The 18,702-nt window shown below is 43.1% G+C and overlaps 2 long non-coding RNA genes across 3 annotated transcripts in view; one reads left to right on the top strand and one right to left on the bottom strand.

The window, feature by feature from the left end:
• The window catches only part of LOC110396308, a 29,815-nt gene extending 13,335 nt beyond the window's left edge, over positions 1-16,480 (top strand). Inside the window, exons 3-4 of one of the 2 annotated variants that reach the window (XR_002436918.1) lie at positions 14,814-14,890; positions 14,977-16,480. This is a non-coding gene — a long non-coding RNA (uncharacterized LOC110396308). Of the gene's footprint in view, positions 1-14,813 lie in introns of both variants that reach the window. The other variant, XR_002436916.1, reaches the window with a different exon arrangement.
• LOC110396309 lies at positions 128-11,406 on the bottom strand. The gene is made up of 3 exons (XR_002436920.1): positions 4,440-11,406; positions 3,026-3,044; positions 128-2,682 (listed from the first exon to the last, which is right to left on the bottom strand). It is a non-coding gene; the product is annotated as an uncharacterized LOC110396309 (long non-coding RNA).

Genomic DNA, 18,702 nt, shown 5'->3' with positions numbered 1-18,702 from the left:
TTAATGTTCTGCACATTTCCTAACTCAAAACACAGACGTGATCATTCCTAACAAAATACAGAAATAGTTGCTCGTCAGACACAAAGCGCTCATCGTTTGTTAGGGTCCTCTTCATAGTGTTGAATTACAAACAAAATGATGTACCCTTAGACAAGTTTTTCTTCCAAATGGATTCAGCAGCCACTTTTATTATTAAGGATTATGTCCAGAATATAATTGCAGGTAAATTGATACATTTTGCACTATAATTGGGACTCCATTGGCCTGGTTTTAGCACTGACATCTAGCAGTGCCACTATATTTATCCCCCCCCTTTTTTTTTTCCTAAATGTGGTAGAGTTTCAGCTTTGTATGTGGTGCTGAAAACCACAGCCAAGACAGTGCATATCCTCATTAGCCAAATTGCCATAGTCTCTATTTAGGATACAAGGGTACAATATTCCTGATACCAGCCAGGATAAACAGGCTTTGAAGTACTTGGGTTTTTTATTTTCGGTTGATAACTTCCAGTCCTTTCAGTTTCTAACCTCAGGCCTTTGAGATAGTGATCTTGAGTACTTACTTCTTGTGGCATTCAACTTCTCTCTTTCGAGCTTTCTTTTATTTAAATCGAGATAATGAACCTGACTTCATATGTTTGGAACACCCTCCATTTTCACAGAATGAATTGGGTATTTGAGGCACACAAAATATGTAAATTCAGATCTGCTGAGTATCTACTTTTAATGGCCTTTCCATTTTGTATCGGCTTTGTGATTTGTCCAGTGTTTGACTGGGGGCTAATTAAATTCCTGAATTTACAATAAGAATATGTTAGTCTATCAGTTCCTTCACTGATTTTAATTCCTTTACTCTTCCAGTTAATTTTCTTTTAAATCTGCCTTTGTGTTCTCAGTGTGGCATAAAAGAACTAGTCAACAGCCTGAATGCTGGGGAAGCTGAGGGTAATTTCCATCTGCAGTCAGTCTCCCCCATTGCAAGAGTGGTGTTGGATGTCATTATGTGTCCGATAAAGATGGCTGAATTCAGTGATTACTGCCTGACTAGCATAACAATTTCTTAGAAATTTCTTGCATGGAGGAAGGGTTTAGGATTTCATCTAAGAAGAGATCTGTGCATATGAGGATATGATTTTTTACCTTGGGTTAAGAATAAAATGCTATTTGCAGGTGTGCTTGATTTAGACGTATAGTAAGATGCAAAGTGTCATCACACTACTGGCAACATATTTCAGTACACGTAGATAAGGATGTATTTTACTTGTATTAGCAGTGTAGGTTGTGTGTTTACAGCCTAACAGTGGCCTTAATCGTCTTAATATTGTTTTTTTACTGTGTACAACACACTGAAATATATCTTCCTAAGTATACATCACTAAGAAGATACTGCAGAAGCAAAGCCTGTAAGCAAAGGTGAAGCACTGTAGCTAATGCAAACAGAACTACAGCAACTCTATCTGTTCTTGCTATAGTGGGAAAACTTTGCTCAGAAATGTTAATTGAGTGGTTTTAATCGAGTGCCAGAAAATTGCTTCTGTGTGGTCGCCCCTGCTTAGAGAATCTTCAAACTCAACTTTTTCCATTTTTCCTTGTTTCTTTCTTTCTTGGCTAGTAGTTGCCTCCATGACTTGGATTTATAAACTATGAATCTAAAGAAGATAGCATGTTGTCTAGAGGGTTTGATCCAGATGTATATTATTACTGTTTTGATAAATATCTTTTTAAGTATTTACAGTGAAGAAGGGTTTTTGATTTTTTGATTTTTGTTGTTGGTTGTTTTTTTTTCTGGGGGGGGAGGGGGAAATTAATGCTGAGTAAAACTCCAGAAAATTCAACAATATTTCAGCAGGGATTCATTCAGCCCTTGGGTTTGGGGCTGTATCGTATTGCAAGCTCTTAAAAATAAGAGTGTTTGGAAAGCTACAGGCTTCCCATCTTTTTGTCTGGAAAAGTTATAAAATGGAACAGGCAGGCTTTTCACTGAGCTGCTGAGAATGCAGTTCTGGCTGTGCAATCAGGACTAAATAAGGAGCAAGATCTGCACTAAAAATAGAAATGGAGGCTGATCCAACTGCAGCGGGAGTTACAATCCTTGCACAGCAAAGGGTTGGTAGGTTCAGCTGAGGACACTCAGTTACAGAAAATCAAATAAACTTTATCCCGCTCCTGTAAAGCCATCATACCCTAACTGCTCTAACTGGATTTTTAGCAGTCAGCAGAACTATTAATCATTCCTGCAAATTAATATCTTATTTCAGATGCAGATTTTTTTCAGAGAGAGAATTATATTCACCCCACAGTAAGAGGGAAATACAGGCTGGTTTTATGTAACTGTTTGGAGAACATAGGGGAAAATGGCACTTTCTCATAGCTGGAGAAATGCATTCATACTACTCTTTTGAGCATTAAGCTGATGTGCCTGCTGATATTATAGACTCCAGGTGGGCATGCTCTGCTGACTCAGGTGTCTTGCCAGGCCCTGGAACCTTGTCACGGACTGCAGATTTCACAGTAGCTGCTTTGAGGGAGGTTACTCTGCTTGTTTCAAGAACAAAGTACAGAACACTGTAGGTCGTTCCAGCCCACTCCTGTATCCTCTCCTGTCTTGCCTTATCCTGTCCGTTACTGGGAGTGCAGTTCAGGAAACGTTGAAGTATTTGGGTTATTTGACGCATGGGAAAGCCTAGACAGCAGAGAGAGTATGTGGAAGAAGACCAAAAGACAGAGATCATCAAACTTCCACAGGCCAAGAAAAATATGTCAGTGATTTATAAATTTATCACTTCATTTTCCTTCCCTATCTCCCTCCCCTCCAGAATATTTTTTATTTCCAGACTCCTCTCCCAGCACCCATAATTTCATCTCTTCTACATCCCATATTGAGAGCACAGTTTAGCAGAAGCTGAGAGCAGCTGCCCTGCAGAAGGACACGATCAGCACAGTGTTGTTGGTGGGGAGGAAGCAGCCTCCATCTCCAGCTGCGTTCAGAGGCCTGTTGTTGCTGCTGTTGTATTACCATTACTTACATTTGAAGAGCTCTATTTTCTGGGGAAAAAAAAAAAAAAAAAAAGGAATGCATGCAGCTGAGGAGGCATAGAGAAGGGATGATGATCAGTAATTGCGGTGAATGCTGAAGTATGTCTGTCATTGTATTTTGGTTGCATGCAAATCTTACACAGATTGTTTCATTTACCAACTTCAGCTAAATCTTTTTAAGACTATGTAGGGCTTTGCCCTCATTTAACTACGGGCTGTGCACACCCAGTTTTTGTATACCTTTAGCTGTTACTCTTTGGAACAAATCATTTGGTATAATAAAAGCAACATAACCCTGCAGTGCAGATATAGTAGTAGTAGTGACTTCATGGAAATAAGCTACATACCAGTATCAGCTTAATGATTATAAAAAAAAAAATCATACCCAAACCAACAAGGAATTGCTAAAATCACATATGCAAAGAGAAAAATAATTTTAGTAACATGTTTTAGGCAACTGAATGTTGTAGAAAGAAGAAATGGTATTACCTGAACTTGCAATTTCAGCTTAGCTAGGGGCTTTTAAAAATGTTGTTTCAGTTTATGATCAGTTATAGATGGGTTAGGAAACGGTGGTGATATAACTGAATTGTTAAGAGATAACTACCAAACTGAATATGAACAGGTATGCAGTTTTACTCTAGCTGTTTTTTCATAATTAATCTTGAATGTAATAATTAAGATTAATTCTGCAGGTCCTTACACATGCAGAATGAACTCAAGACTTTTTTTTTTCTTAAGTTGGATTTGTTTGTGTTTGTTAGAGCCCATTCAAAGTACAAGGGGAGGTCACAGCTGTTCTTTTCATTCACATGTAATCTGGTAAAACAAACAACATATGTATGGGGCATAAGAGTTTAGCACTCAGAACACAGGGATTAGTATATGAATTTGAAAACTGTAAATAACAAATTACGCTTAACCTTTATCCTTCCGCCCATCAACCTGATTTGTTAGTAAAGATTTGTGTTGGAATTGAGGTTTTAATGTGTTACATTGTTCAGAAAAATAACACTTTCTCCGAGTGCAAGATAACAAGGTCCATGTTTACATTCTCAGACTTAATTCTAATTGTCATAAGTCTCCTAGATTTACATAATTAGTACATTTACATAATCACTGAAGACCTTCATCTGCACTCCATTGAAAGTAGACCTGAACCCTGCTGAAAAAAATCACACTTATTCATATTTCATACTGCGAGCATATAGGACTGACCGCAGATGTAGGCACAAGGACTTTTCTTTAGAGCTTGATGGTGTTTGAGTGCCTGAGTGAGCTTGGTAGTTTAGCACACTAGCACAGAAATGCTCAGAAACAGTCTGCTGGCAGTCCATGCTGCCATAATATATCTGGAGTGGATAGGTCTTGGGGGAGAGGAGGTACAGAGTATAGCATGCTTACATCTGGGCTGAAGGACTTTTTGTTCCATCACAGTGTAGACAGTAGTTGTAGTGCTCTTATTTACTAAGGGAGATGGAGCTTCCAAATGCTGAAGATTAAAAAAACAAACACAGCACATCACTGAGTCTCTTGCAAGTCAAGTGGGAAGATTAGCTGAAAATTTCACAAGTACTAAGGAATTCATCGCTCCTTTTTTTTCCCTTGATGGAGACAGCTAGAGAAACTTAACAGTTTGCGCATTGTCACAAGGAGATTTGCTCTTGCATCAGGCATTGAACTTATATTTGACTTTCTCAAACCACAGAACCCTTACCCTTCATTTTACTCTAAAAATACTGCCAATTCATTCAGGGGAAATAGGCTTGCTAGACTGAAACACTAGAAAGCAGACAAATACTTCAAAGCAGAATAGATGGTTGCGATTCTGTTAAACGATAGTAGCAAAGATGAATTTCCTGTAGGAAATGAGTAATTCACAGGATACGGGTTAGAACTTGACACCATACAAGTCACAACTGAAAGTTATCACCATCTGTTTTTGGATGGCCTCTTTACAGCTAGGTCAGAGCCTTAAACTGCTCAGTGGTCAAATACCTATAACAGAAAAGCCATCATGATTGTTAGCCGTCTTCTTACATGGCTTCGTGTTGGTACTGTGAGAGTGTGACATTACTGTCTGTGCCAGGAAGTAGTTAAATTATAGCACTTGCATAAAATCTTTTCTTGTGTATTTAGTCTGCAGAGTCGCTTGGTAAAAGGTTTCCATAGACACACCTATTCAAAGCACGGACAGGAAATCAAAAACATTTGAAGGCATCTTCTCAAAATAGAATTGTCCTGAATGGACATCTTCACAGCACAGGTCAACAAGAAGATGATTTCTGCATTTCAGGAATTGCTGTTTCCTTTTATACTAACCTGCCAGTCCTTCTAATTACCAAATTACCTGGCAAAATCAAGTGGAACTCAGCATAATTATCTTTTTGATCTCCACTTGCCAAAAGATTTCTGGTTTCCTGAATAGGATATTTGTGGAGCTTAAAGACTTCTCTGCATTTGGAGCCAGAGAACAAAGGAATGGTTTGATACCTGGACTTAAGGTTGTTCCCGCTCTTAGCCTGCATGCTGGATGGCTGTTAAGAATAGGACGTCTTGCTTTTCACTCAGTCTTCATCAGTGGTAAAAAGGCATATTTAATTGGCAAAGGAAATAAGATTTTCTTCCCAGAGCTACAGAATGTCTTGAATACATTTAAGGAATTGCCACGTAATATTGTAAACTATCTTCTGGCTTTAGAGCAGTCACCAATCCTGAAAGGCTGAAAGAAGTTGAGCTTGCAGAAGTCTATACTCAGTGGCTTCTTCCACGTCACTGAACTGTGGCTCTTGAAAGGTCTAGCCAAGATAGATACACCAGTTCTTCCTCCTCAGACTGGACTCAGCTTCCAGGAGTCCATATCCTTGACAAGTGTCTTATGCTCTTGTTTACTTTTGTCAGATAGGATGACCTGGAGGCTATCACTTGTGAGAGGAGCAAAAATTTCAAGGAGCCAGAAATCTTATATGTGCTTGATGGGTATATCAGGCCTCAAAGTCACATAAGCAAATGTTCGACTCTGGCAGATAGTTGTATACACCTGTCCTAGAACTCCTGTGGCTATATCATTAGTAACCTCTCATTCATTCTGAGACATAAAAGGTTTTTCTGCAGGTTCACTGTGCAGTGAAAGGCTCAATATCTGATAGTGTGAGGATGTTCGATCATAAAGATAAATAGCTCGTTTTAAAGCTGTACCTGCACAACAAGGTAGATACTTAAGAACCCAAGCAAAATTTTCCACGCATTGCCAGGCAAACAGTTTTAAGATGAAGGTAAACCCCCATCCCTAAAAGCAAAAATAAGGACATCATAGAAATAAAAATTGATGAGAGTACTTTTGCTGTCGAAGAATTCTGTACATTTCCGGATTACAGCCAAGCAGAAGATAGGTAAGCATCTGTCTGCAGTCTGCATAGTTGCAGGATGTCTTCTATGCCAATTCATCCCTTAAATACTAATAATTTCCTTGTAGTTGTTCTGTTGTCATACCTTATACACAGTTGCTTGAACCTGCAGAGTGTCTCATAAATACAGTAAACTGGGGACTAGATAGTGCATAGGATGGTAGGAAAATGAGGATGCAGGAGACTGAAAAATAGTAAAAAAAAAAAAGTGGGAAAATGAGAGCAGAAGGGGAGAAAAAAAGAATAAGCTCTGAGGAACGTCAGTGCCAATAAATGTAATATCCTACTCTTGAGCAAAAGAGAATAAAGCACAGATGGAAATGGGAGGGTATGCTCATCCAAACCCATTATAAGAAACCAAGCTGACTGTTTCTCTTCTGTTCTTTACAGTGTTTTTATGCCACTTCTATAAAAAAAATCATGCATTGTCATCAGTGAGGGAAAGGTATACCTAGAATTTAGATGGTCCCTTAAAAAGAAAGCATATGATGTAGAAGTAGTGAACAACAGAGATGGGAAATAAATGATGGTGGCCAATTCTAGAGAATACCCAGGCCTTCTGAAAGCTAGGGATCGAATCCAGGCTTCATCCTCCACTTTAGTTCGATAAGCTGCAACGGTTACCGGCAGGATTGTTTTCCTGTAAGTCAGAACTCCAGTCTTACCCTTGCCCTTTCATTTCAGTGAAAGACCAGCACGTACATGTGAACACAGAATTATTTTATTTTCTGTAATGATCAAACCCAAATGTTATTTTACCTTTGCCAGCTTTGTGTAGGGTGATGTGCCATCTTGCACATTTATTTTCCTGGAGTGATTCCCAGAAGTATGGTATGCTTTTTCTTGCTCATGTCTCACTCGCTTTATTTATGAGTTGTCTACACCAGGTTTTCAGTCCCTGGGGACAGGCCTACACAGGAAATCTGTAGACACTATTTAATACATACAAGGAGGAGAGTAGTAAAAAAAAAAAAGCACAATAATACTCCAGAGATTCTAATTCACAATTTCACCTACATCATGGGTAGCTTAGTGTCCATGTTTTAAACCACAAGCACCTTTATCTGTTTTGTCACATGGAGGGAAAAGACGTGGTAAAGATTACTAAGTCTAAAAGAAATTTTACTTAATGCTCACTGATGCTCTTCAGCTGCTAAAAATTTAAAAGCTGAACTCTCACAATGCACCTTTGTAGCAGAGTTATGTAGTGCTAGAGGAGTGAGAAATGAAATACTGTAGCCTGGTTCTCTGTTTGGAATACCTAGCCTCAGTAAGCCTCACATTTACAAAAATCTGTTAGTTCTTGAGGAATTTGGTGGATTCCATTTTTTAAACCAGGCACACAGAGCTCGGGAGACAGTGATTTAATATAAGAATATATAAATACTGGCTTTTAAAATCACTAGTTGCTTAATAGAATTAAGAGTAAATGACTTTAACATGAACTGTTTTAAGTGTGGAGTAAAATCCTTTCATGTCCAACATCCATACATAATCTGAAATACCGAACTTGTGAGTAGAATTAAATGCTATGGGGGCGTATGTTCTGTTCAAAATACCAAAACGCGATTAAGGACAATGAGCCAACATTTCCAGGAGATTTCCTTGTCATGTGGAAACAGTTTGAAGAGCAAATTTTAACTGAGTTTACAGAATTACAATTAAGTTATTCTCTGATGACTGAATCTAATAGCAGTATCATAATTTCGCAGTTCTTGGTTCTTACTGATTGTATAGAAAGTGTATTTTTAAACATTTTTCTCACCATTAGGTATGTGAATTCCTATTAGCTGGAAAATAAATCAAGAAAAGGCCTTCTTTCTTTCTCCCATGTTATCACAGCTGGAAGCAGCATTTTGCTGATGAAATCTGATTGGTATCATATTATCCCTTTGATTACACCTGTGCAATCTCATTAATTGAGAAATAACATGACCAAAACTTAATGGCTAGTAACACTGTATAGGAAAGCTGATATACAAAGTTTGATGTACATTTTAAACTGCAGTTGTATTTACATATTGACTTCCTGAACAAACACTTCTTACCATCCCCTAGGTTTGCTGTGAGATGCTGCAGGCCTGGACCATTCCTTATCATACAGATAAGTGTCATGGTAGCTCAGGCCAGAGAGCAAGGCATCACCCCTACCCGTCTGATGTTCTGATTCATTTAAGAAGTCAGTTTGATATTCATGTTTGTGTTCTTCACCTGGCAGATGTTCCACCCCCGGGTCTCTTCATAACCACTGCACTAGGTGTGATGGCTCTGCCTTCCCACCTAGATTGTTAATACATCGATATGTGTCAGGGATGCTCTCAGACTTGCTTTTGGGGCCTGCAAGCTACAAGCACAGAATCTCACTTGTGGGGCTGTCTGCATGTCTGTCTGTGAATTGGCATTCAGCAAGATGCTCAGCACAGCGGATGGGCGACGTGGGGCTGCTGGTGTGAGAATAAGCAGAGTAGGGAGCACAGGCACAACCAAGATCGTTCTGAGTGCTGTGCAGAAACAGCTTTGTGGCCATACAGGCTTTCTAGTTACGATGCACAAGCGATTGTACTTCTGTGTAAGGCTAAGCTCTCCTTCATTCTCAGTACAACTGAAGAGCAAGAGGGAAATGTAAGGGTTCTAAATGAGGTAACAGTCACCACCAGCAGGTTGATTCCACCTTGCATCAGACAAATGTCAGCCCTTTTACTGATGTGCAGGACAGACACATCCTGCTGGTAAGGTGACTCGACATGCTGCTTCTGCCTATCGTTTCTCCTGACACTTGGACTCCCAACATGATTCCCTTTGAGGTGATTCACCCTGTGACCCTAAAGAACTAATTACTCAGTGGGATTACCAGGAGTGAGGTAGCCTGAGGACAGGCATTCCTGAAGGAAGCTTTGCAGCTGCTGCCACATCAGCAACCACTTGGTAAGGTCCCAGCTGTGGTGTCAGTAAGTAGCTAAAGGGAAAGGCATCATCCATACTCTCATCACTGTTTTCCTGATTTAAGGATCCCAAGTAAAAATGGTTACCTCACTGAAAGCCCACCACTCATCTATCTCCCTATGCTCCTTCAGTACCATACGCTGCTGAAATGATCACCCCCTCTATCCTGAAACCTGAGAGTGCAGGTAGAGCTCCTAGCCCTTTTCTGGGTAGCAGTTTTCACAGGCATTATCATCAGGTGTACCAGAGCAACAGACAGGTCCTGGTGCACATAGTTGTTGCCCTTGGCAATGGGAGCGTGCAGGTATCGCTGGTCAGGGAGCAGAGCTCTTTGGGGTCTGTCACTCATCTCAGTCCCAGAACCTGAAGATGACTTTCCTAAAGGCACTCCCTCTGTCATACCCTTGCTGCAGCTGAGTCAGGGATATAACACTGGCCTTGGAGAAGTAGCACCACAATTTGTTCCAACAGACAGGGCTGGAACAAGCACATCCCACACTATATCACTGAGCCAGGATGCTTTCTGCAAAGGCGCTGCAGTGTGTGAGCCACCAGCTGGGGGGGAAGAGAGAACACATCCAGTATTGTCTTACCCTGGTCATCGGTCCCGCAAGTTTTGGCCGAAACTGCAACAGATGCCCCTGAGCGAGGCTGGCTTCTTGACCTCTGCTGCTGTTGGTAGTGAAATGAGGATTACCCTTGTGGTGATTCAGGCTGACCTAGATTGTTATTTTTAAAGCAAACTAGCTGGGGTTACTCAGGAGTTTATGCTCCGTTCTTGATTGTTGTTGTTTCTGGGGGCACTGTTTTCTCTAATAAGAAAGAAATCACTCATAAGCATGCCTATAGGCTTGCTGCAGGTGGTTACATTCAGCTGTAACCTGCTGGGTGGAGCACTTGGTGAGCTGCAGGAAGAGAAACATGCTAGTTTGAACTGGATTTAGTAGCAAGAATATTTTGATTTCGGGCAGCAGAAAGAAAGTTGTGTAACACTGTTGTGCTGTCCTGAGTAGGAGAAGCCAGTGAATTGCATGACTTTTCCATCTTTGTAATCAGTTTGTTATGCACAGAGCAATGCCGTGTGATTAAGCACTTTATCTGCTGGGCTTCCCCTGGCAGCATGTGAAGAAGTTCATTATAAGTGCTTATCACATGATCCACTAAATCAAGCCACTGAAACTCTGAGAATAAGTCATTCTAACAAGACCTGCCAGAGCTGCCTTACAAACCACTCACTGATATACTCTTCCTTGGTTCACATACAATGGGTTTCCTTGTGTCGCAGTGCATGATACAGGAAGTTCATTATCCCCAGTCCAAATTCAGACGTAAAGAAGGGAAGCGGAGCGTACAAAGAAGCAACAGATAATGTGCAGAGGATTCTAGTTAGCCACTCAAATCCCACATGCAGTTGGACCATAAGGTCTTCGTAAGAAGAGCCTCCTGGTCTGTGGAGTTACACACAAGGCAGCTATGTAAATAGCTGGTTTCCGCAGTATAAAATAGAGATGATACAGGAGAAATTATTTGCTTCTCTTGATTAGAGGTTAATGGAAGCATATGAAATCAGAACAGAAACCATGCTTTTTGCTGGACAATAGCACGTGTAATGCAAATAGCAACAGAGCTGATCAATATCTGGGCTCATGGGAAGTGCTTTGAAAGCCTGCTAACTCCCAGTGTGCACCAGGGTTCAAAACGCTCAGACTCATGCACCAAGCCAGGAGCTCACACACATGCTGGCTACAGCTTGTGTATGTATGCTATACGGCTGGTCAGATAAAATGCCTTTCCCTAGGATGTACCTAGGAACTGTCCTGGATGTAGAGAATTGCTAGGTTGAGAGGTTCTCCGCCTCCTCAGGAGGATTCATTTTGCTGAGTCCCATCACAAGTTTCTGGCACTTAATAGTATTACTGCATAGTCAGATCCACAGGCAGTATCTCACAAGGACGTGGAGATGCTTGCCTTTCTGTTACCAGCTACACTGGCCTGTGTATGTGCTGTAATGTGATGGAAAGTACACCAAAAATAGCAGAGGGGCACAATCCTAGGCTGCAGCAAATGAGAACAATCCCAAATGCAGCAGCAGCCACAAACACAGAAATGAAGGAAAACTGCTTACCTGGGAAAGGCCTCCAGTAAGCAGGGATCTCAAAAGAGATACCCCCCACTGCCAACCCTTAAATGAGGTCTGGGAAGAGGTGGATCCTGGCTTCACCCCTTCGAGTTACTTAGGTTTATTGCATTCACCTGAGCTCCCCTGGGTTGGCCTTGCCTTCCCACCAGGTGCTCAGTCACTGGTTCAGGCCATGACTTAGCATTTCTGCTACAGCCTGGACCAGCGTTCACATAAAAATGCCCTGATAATTTTCTCAGGCAGTACCCTGCATGTAAGGTGTACATCTCTTCTTTTGCCCCTCAAGCTCATGTGAGAGTAGCACTGGGTCATAATGGGCTGAATGTTGCTTTTGGGTGGGGGGTGCACAGGCTGAGCCTGATGCAAGGCTCCAGATGAGCCTTCTTGTACTGGAAATTGCCACTGGAACAAGAAGCATCAGATAGTTTTGAGACAAGCTACTCAGACGTTAAAAACAGGAGACTGCAGGAGTGAGAAACATGGGCAAGAGAAACAAGCAAGCAGGCTGGTTTGATGCAGATTATCCTTTTTTACCTTGGGTAGCTCCAGTGATGCAGGTCACAAAATCTGTGCCATTGTCCAGGTATGGCTTTGTGAAAACGGTGAAACCTGTTTGTCCATGACTTAAGTCCAACCAGCACAGATTTAAAATGCAACCTGTACATTACTCCTGGGCCAAGCCTGGAGTCAATAAGGAGTCTAGCCTGCATCCACCAACAGACATGAGGGTTTGAGATAGACAGCTTTCACTCAGCGTGCTGCCAGAGGAGTTAGGTGATGACCCCTTGTCTGTGTTCTCCAGGTACTTTAAACCTTGTGTCTTGTCTTGACAGAACCATCAGTGTCATGACTGCTAATGTAGCAGTGCACCAAGCTGGCACTGCCATGGGTGTTTCCCAGGGACAGTGCTGCTTCAGTAGTTTGGTTTCCACTCAAGCCTGAAGGAAAACACCATTTTGCTGTCTTTCTCCATTTTGTTTTAAAAATGCTAAATTATTTTACCTCGTTTAAAATAAAATATAATGTAGCAAAAAGAAGATGAATCTATGCTAGCTGGTTGGTTTTGCTACTTCCTTCAGTTTGATTACTTTATAATTGCTTTCCTCTTTTTCACCTCTTTATCATACTTCCTGTCTGTCTTCCCAGTTTCTATTATTCCTATTTAAAATCCCCGCCTCATCTCTCTTTTGGGACGTTCTTACTACTGGGTTTCTGCTGTTTCAGCTTCTTTACAGCCCCTGTTTCAGGAAAATCATCTCTGTTAAAAGACTGAGAGGAAAGTGGACACATAAAAATTATTTTTATGCACATAGTATTTTATTGAGTAAGTCTCAAAAAATAACTTTACTTAAGTGGCCAGTTGCACTCATCTCCACTTCTTATGTAAGGAACCCGGAGCAGAGTGAGTTGATAACATTCTGCTGACTGCAGCAATTCAGTGGTAAAGTGGAGATAAATCTTCTTTTTCCAAATGATTTCTCAGTGCCTTATGCATTGCCCTGTACCTGGGGAAAGACACTTTGAAGCATCTGGAATCATTATTGGCAGGGATATCTTTAATTTTCTTAAAAGAGAAATGGTTGGTTGTCCTCTGAGTGCTGTTAATTAGGCATCAAGAAAAATCGGCTTCTGTATCGATACTGAGACTGGGTCTCAGTGTTTCTGTATATCCAATTATAGGAAAGATACAGGAGGAAGGCTGCAATGGGTGTTGCGTGCACGTGGCTATATACATTCCTTCACATCAGTGAGATGCACACAGTATCTGCTGAGCATTTAAGTGCTACCAAATACAAACCCGAGTGGTTTTGGCCGGTACCAAGCCAGGCTGAGTTCTCTCTGCCAGCATAAGGATGAAAGACTCTTTAATGTGTTAGCTACTTCTGGGCTGTTCAGCTCAATCCCCACCAGTGTTATCTTTTTAGAAGTTTTTCTGACTAAATTGCTTTCTTTGAAGACTGCAGGTGTTTTAACAGCACACTGCAGCACCCGCTGCTTGCTGAAAATCCTGAGGCCAGCACACCAGAGCACTGCGCTACCAAACATACCAGTCACAAAGCATCATGTTTAGTGGATTTTAACTGGAGGTAGCTGACAAAAAATGGAATGGACATGTTGTAAGAGCTGTCAGGCCAAGCAGAAGAAGATAGCTTTGAAGAAAACCTCAAAGATAGTATTTCCAGAACATAGTCCTTTAGAAGAAGTGGAAAACCCAAAGAATGAAATACAGTCAAAATGAGCTAACTGCAGGTGGTGCCGGTCATGATTTTTTAAAGATCAGTTTTAATTATGAACTACTTTAATCATTATTTTTTGTCCAGTGCCTAGCATTACGATACTTTTTCCTTCAGCCCCAGAAAAACACACTTCTGTGGTCCCTGGGGCATTCCCACAGCACTTTTTCCACCTTAAGAGGCTGGTGTTACGCAGCAGAGAGGACTTTATTGGCCTGACCTGCAGATGGAGTGCTGGAAATCCCTTGCCCCTGGCAGGACTTGGGCCACCCCTTTCCCAGCAGCCGGCCTGCTGGGGTTCACTGCGAGCACCTACATTCTGCCAGATGTTCCCTGGACCCTCCTGTTAGTGTGGAGAAGGTCCCGAGGCCTTCCCACCACAAGCAGGTGTCACAAAATGGCTGCCTTCCGCCACTGTGGCTCAGGGCAAGTGCGAGGCTGCTGCTGGGAACCCCCAGTGCCACCGTGCACCAGTGTGTTCAGCTCAGCCTGCGGGGACCTTTGTCATCTGCCATTGGCACAGGTTAAACAGAAGCGACAGCAGGGGAGAAGCTGTTAAATTAAAGCCAAAGAGTAACAAGAGAGATGTTTGCTTTGTGAGATAGCACGCACCTGTTCTGCGTGCTGAGCGCTCCCCGAGGCCTGCTCTTACCACAGCTGGCCTTTGTGAAAGGCCATGCAGCTCCCGGTTCCCTGCCAGGCCCTGGCGTTCCCCTCAGCCTTACCTTGCAGCTAGGCCACGAGGTGGGCTGCAGGCTGGGGAGTGGTCCCGACCAGTCCCTGCAGCAGGCCTGCCCCATAGGCCGCCTCCTGCCCGCCCTGCCGCTGATCCCAGGGATGTCTGCCTCATGGCTCTGTTACATGGTACCAAGTGATGGCGGCTAGAAGGGCTCTCCAGGAGAAAATCAGCTCTTGGGGCAGCATTTCATGTCTTGCACGCAGGGTTTTATAGGATTACCTTTGTACCAGACCCACCATACGGTTCCCTCGCTGGAGAGGCCAACGCAGCTTATGTGTGGGATGAAAACATTACTACCGTATTTCTGTCACACAGGTGGCTGGCATAAAAAATCTTCACACGCATTAATGTCATCGGAGTTCTGGCAAGCCTGCAAGACACGCTGCTTCTCAGTGAGTTCTGTCTCTCCCTTCATGCTGCCCTCATCCCAGTGTTTGTTCTCATTTTGGGCAGTGCATTTTCCTCCCATACCCTGCAGATGTGCAGACACTGGGGAGCAGCCCCCAGTACCTCTGCAGTGCTCCAGGCGATGCCTTAGTGCCCGCAGCATGGCAGTTCCTGCTGGCAGCAGTGCCCACCCATGGGAGGGATGCTCGCATGCTGGAAGCTACTGCCCCACTATTTACACACGAAGGTAATAACTGACTTAAGAGATCTACAAACGCATTTCTAGGGCTGCTCTTGTTAAATTTTTCTCTCTCGGCCTCAAGGCTCTTGTTTTCTGTAATTTCCTTCCTAAACTTCCCCGTAACCCTAATCTCTTTTAACACAAACATGTTAGTTTTGAAGCAGCCTCTGTGTTTCCAGCCTCTCCTTCTCCCTTACCTGCTGATTATTTCTTTTTCACCGTCCTCTCCCTACTTGTGTTGTTTGCAAAAACCTGTCTTTCCCCTCCCTCTCCCTTTCCACAGCTCTCACCATCTGTCTCTCTACAAACACAAAGCTGTAGGGGAAATGATTCACTCGGCTGCGAGCTCATTACTCACACTCTCCCCATCATGGTTTCTGTCCTTGTACGCTCTAACTAATGTAAAGATCAATGGATCCTGGGAATTGTTATTCAATTAAAAAAAAAATGCCCCAGCAGTTAAATAGATGGGGCTCTTTGTACTTCCTAAACACCGATGCTTTATTTTTCTCCCTCATTCTGCTATCATTGTTTTTCAGACAGGGATCATTGAAACAGAAGAATGGAAATGGTTGCTGGAGCATTTAGTGCAACCTTGTGTATCACATGATGCAGGAATTACTTAATGAAATTCCCTGGCCCAAACCAAGCAAATCTGTGGTAAATCTAGAGCACATATTTTAGGATGACAGCCAGAATGATGAAAGGAATTTACTACCCAGCCTTGCTAATCATTCTGAATGCTTAACTGCTCTCCCTAATATGCGGCTTTGTAAGCAGCGAAACAAACACAGCCTAATTTCCTGCAGCTTTCTCCCTTCCAGCCTCGCCCACACTGTGCACCCCGAAAGCTCCCTCCCAGCTGGGGCCGGGCTGGTGGGTGAGGGGGGCACGGGGCTGAGCTCGCATTCCTGCAGGCTCTGGCAGGCCAGCACAGCACCTCCGGGATGAGGCGGAGGCCCACATCACACAGCTGCCTCTCTTCATGTGCAGGCTTGGGGCTCTCCAGTACTATGTCCTTGAAACCTGTCGGCACGCAGTAGATGGTGGGGTACTTTTTGTGCCCTGGCAGCCCAAAGGGCACACCATACCCTGGGGGCACCTGGCCCAACACTGCCACCGGTGAGGGGGAGGATTGCCCACTCTGCACTGCGTGGCCTCACCTCCAGTGCTGGGTGTGGGTTAGGTGCCACAATATAAGAGCGGCACAAAGCTATTAGAGAGCGTCTAAAGGAGGGCTACAAAAATGGTGAAGGGTCTGCAGGGCAAGGTGTGTGGGGAGCGGCTGAGGTCCTTTGCTGTGTTCAGTGCAGAGCTGAGCAGACTGAGGGGAGGCCTCATGGTGGCTGCAGCTCCTCACAGGGAGCGGAGGGCACCTGAGCTCTGCTCTCAGTGACAGCAACAGGGCCCAAGGGAACGGCATGGAGCTGTGTCAGGGGAGGGGCAAGTGCGGGTTACGAAGAGGTTCTTCACCAGAGGGTGGTGGATATGGAACAGGCTGCCCAGGGCAGTGGGCATGGCCCCATGCTGCCAGAGTTCAAGGAGCACTGGGACAACATTCTCAGACATAGGGTTTGAATTTTGGGCGGTGCTGTGTGGAGCCAGGAGCTGGAGTCGATGCTGCCTGTGGGTCTCTTCCCACTTGGAATATGCTATGATTCTGTGATGCTGTTCTATTCTGTATTTGAGCTTCTCCCTATCAAATGGGGAAGAAATTGGCTTTTTGGATCAGAAGCTGTTTGAGACAGGCTAATCCATAGATGCTTTCTTTAGCAACCAAACTAGAAATGGGAATATAAGGTGAATATTTTTGTCCTTTAAGCTTCTAGCTATTAGATCTAGTTTATTTTTAAGTTTGCTAGATTCAAATGTAAAGCACAGAGTAGCAAGAATCATCATCATTCCATATTGAATGTGCCTGCTCTTGGGTTTATTTCCTGCCGGGATTTTCCTGGCCCTGTTGGTGATGTGTTCAACTTCTCCTGCCGTGGTCTTGTTGCCAAATGACATCCTGCATTTCCAACCTCAAGTCCCTCACCCCGTCTGTTCTTCCTCAAACACGTTCCTAAAAAATCTACGTTTTCAGCCCCAGAATTGAGTGTTAAAATACTTTAGATATGTTAAAGTACCTGAGACAGCCACACAGGAGTGGCAGATACGCAACAGTGCTTCAAGAAAGTTGCGTTTTCTAGAACAGCACCTGGAAGCCAAGCTTGAAGTTGTGAAGCACTCTGAGTGACCCTAAATGCCAATGTTTAGGTAACCAAGTCCCCCACCTCCTCCTCGCTTTTGTATTCACTTTGTTGACCTTTTAAGAAGGATTTCTGTCATGGTTTTAGACCTGTCACCATGTATGAGCAAGTTATTTTCTTAATTGGAAACTTAGCTTTTCATTTCATCATATGGAAAATGGGACACCCCCTCCCCACTCTCCCATGAGTAGATAGCAAGAAGTGCTGCTGCATAACAGAAGTTTGTTGTGCCTTGTCAGGGAACTGCCAGGATGTTGGGTATGAGCCTCTTTCAGTTGCTGGGCTGCAGGATTTCTCTCTAGAAACTGGGGAGAAGCACAGCAAATACAATGAAAATTTTAAGATTTGACAACACCGGATCCACCCTTCTCCTAGTTCTCTTAGGCAGCTGTAACTTTTTATGCAAAAGGAAAACCCGTGCCGAGGGTATCTGCGACATGGTTCTGTAATTGTTTCTCATGAGCACCACGAAGCACATCCTGTATTGACACACCACACTGGCATGACCTTTGTGGAAAGTTAATTAAATATTTTGGGCAATGTAACAGGAGTATCAGCTTCTGGTTAATTTACTTTTCAGAGAACTAAATGCATTTACTTTGTTGTGAAGCTGTATTTGGGCCATTCTGTAACAAACAATAAGGCTGAAGAGGATCTTGGAAAGAGCCTGTATTGCACAGGCACAGAGTGCTCTGCACCAGAGCAGGAGGTTATTGTATGGCTACTCTAATGATAAGGGCTGCGGGATTTCAAGCCAGCGGGGTCCACTGTTATCTCAGCAAGGTTAAAGCAGTTAAGAAAAGAACCCTCACCGAAGTAGTGCTTATGTTCTCTGCAAAAACACGCTCAGACTTCAGCAGATGTGAAGTTGCTGAGCCTTCCCGGCTGCCAGCACCCCACGGCTCTCCAACATCTTTGATTATTTTATTGTTCCGTACTGCATACAAGTTGTAGGAGTCAATGTTATTTCTCTTAACAACCGCTGGTTTCCAAATGGCAATTGTTCTTTGACATGCTCTGTTTTAAATAAGGGATGAAGAGCAGTAATGAAGCTAAAGGCCCACTATAAAAGTACTTCAGCATTCCATGGTACTGACTGCACACACAGTAATGCATTTAGCTGTCCTTTTGTGGACTGTTGCTGTAACATGCTGAAGGTGTTAGGGGCTGTGCTCTGAGGAAATGGAACTCCGGAGGCTTCAGATCCAAGAGGCCTCTAATTGAAGACAGTGTCTCTATGCAAGACAGTCTAAGTAAAACTTGCATTACTCAACAGTTACCATTCCTCGTTGTTCCCAGCAATAATAAAAACTGACGCAACGTA

Source organism: Numida meleagris, chromosome 3, assembly GCF_002078875.1.
Source record: "Numida meleagris isolate 19003 breed g44 Domestic line chromosome 3, NumMel1.0, whole genome shotgun sequence".
NCBI lineage: Eukaryota > Metazoa > Chordata > Aves > Galliformes > Numididae > Numida > Numida meleagris.
The sequence above is the reverse complement of the archived record's forward strand: the minus strand, read 5'-3'. Positions and strand labels throughout refer to the sequence as shown.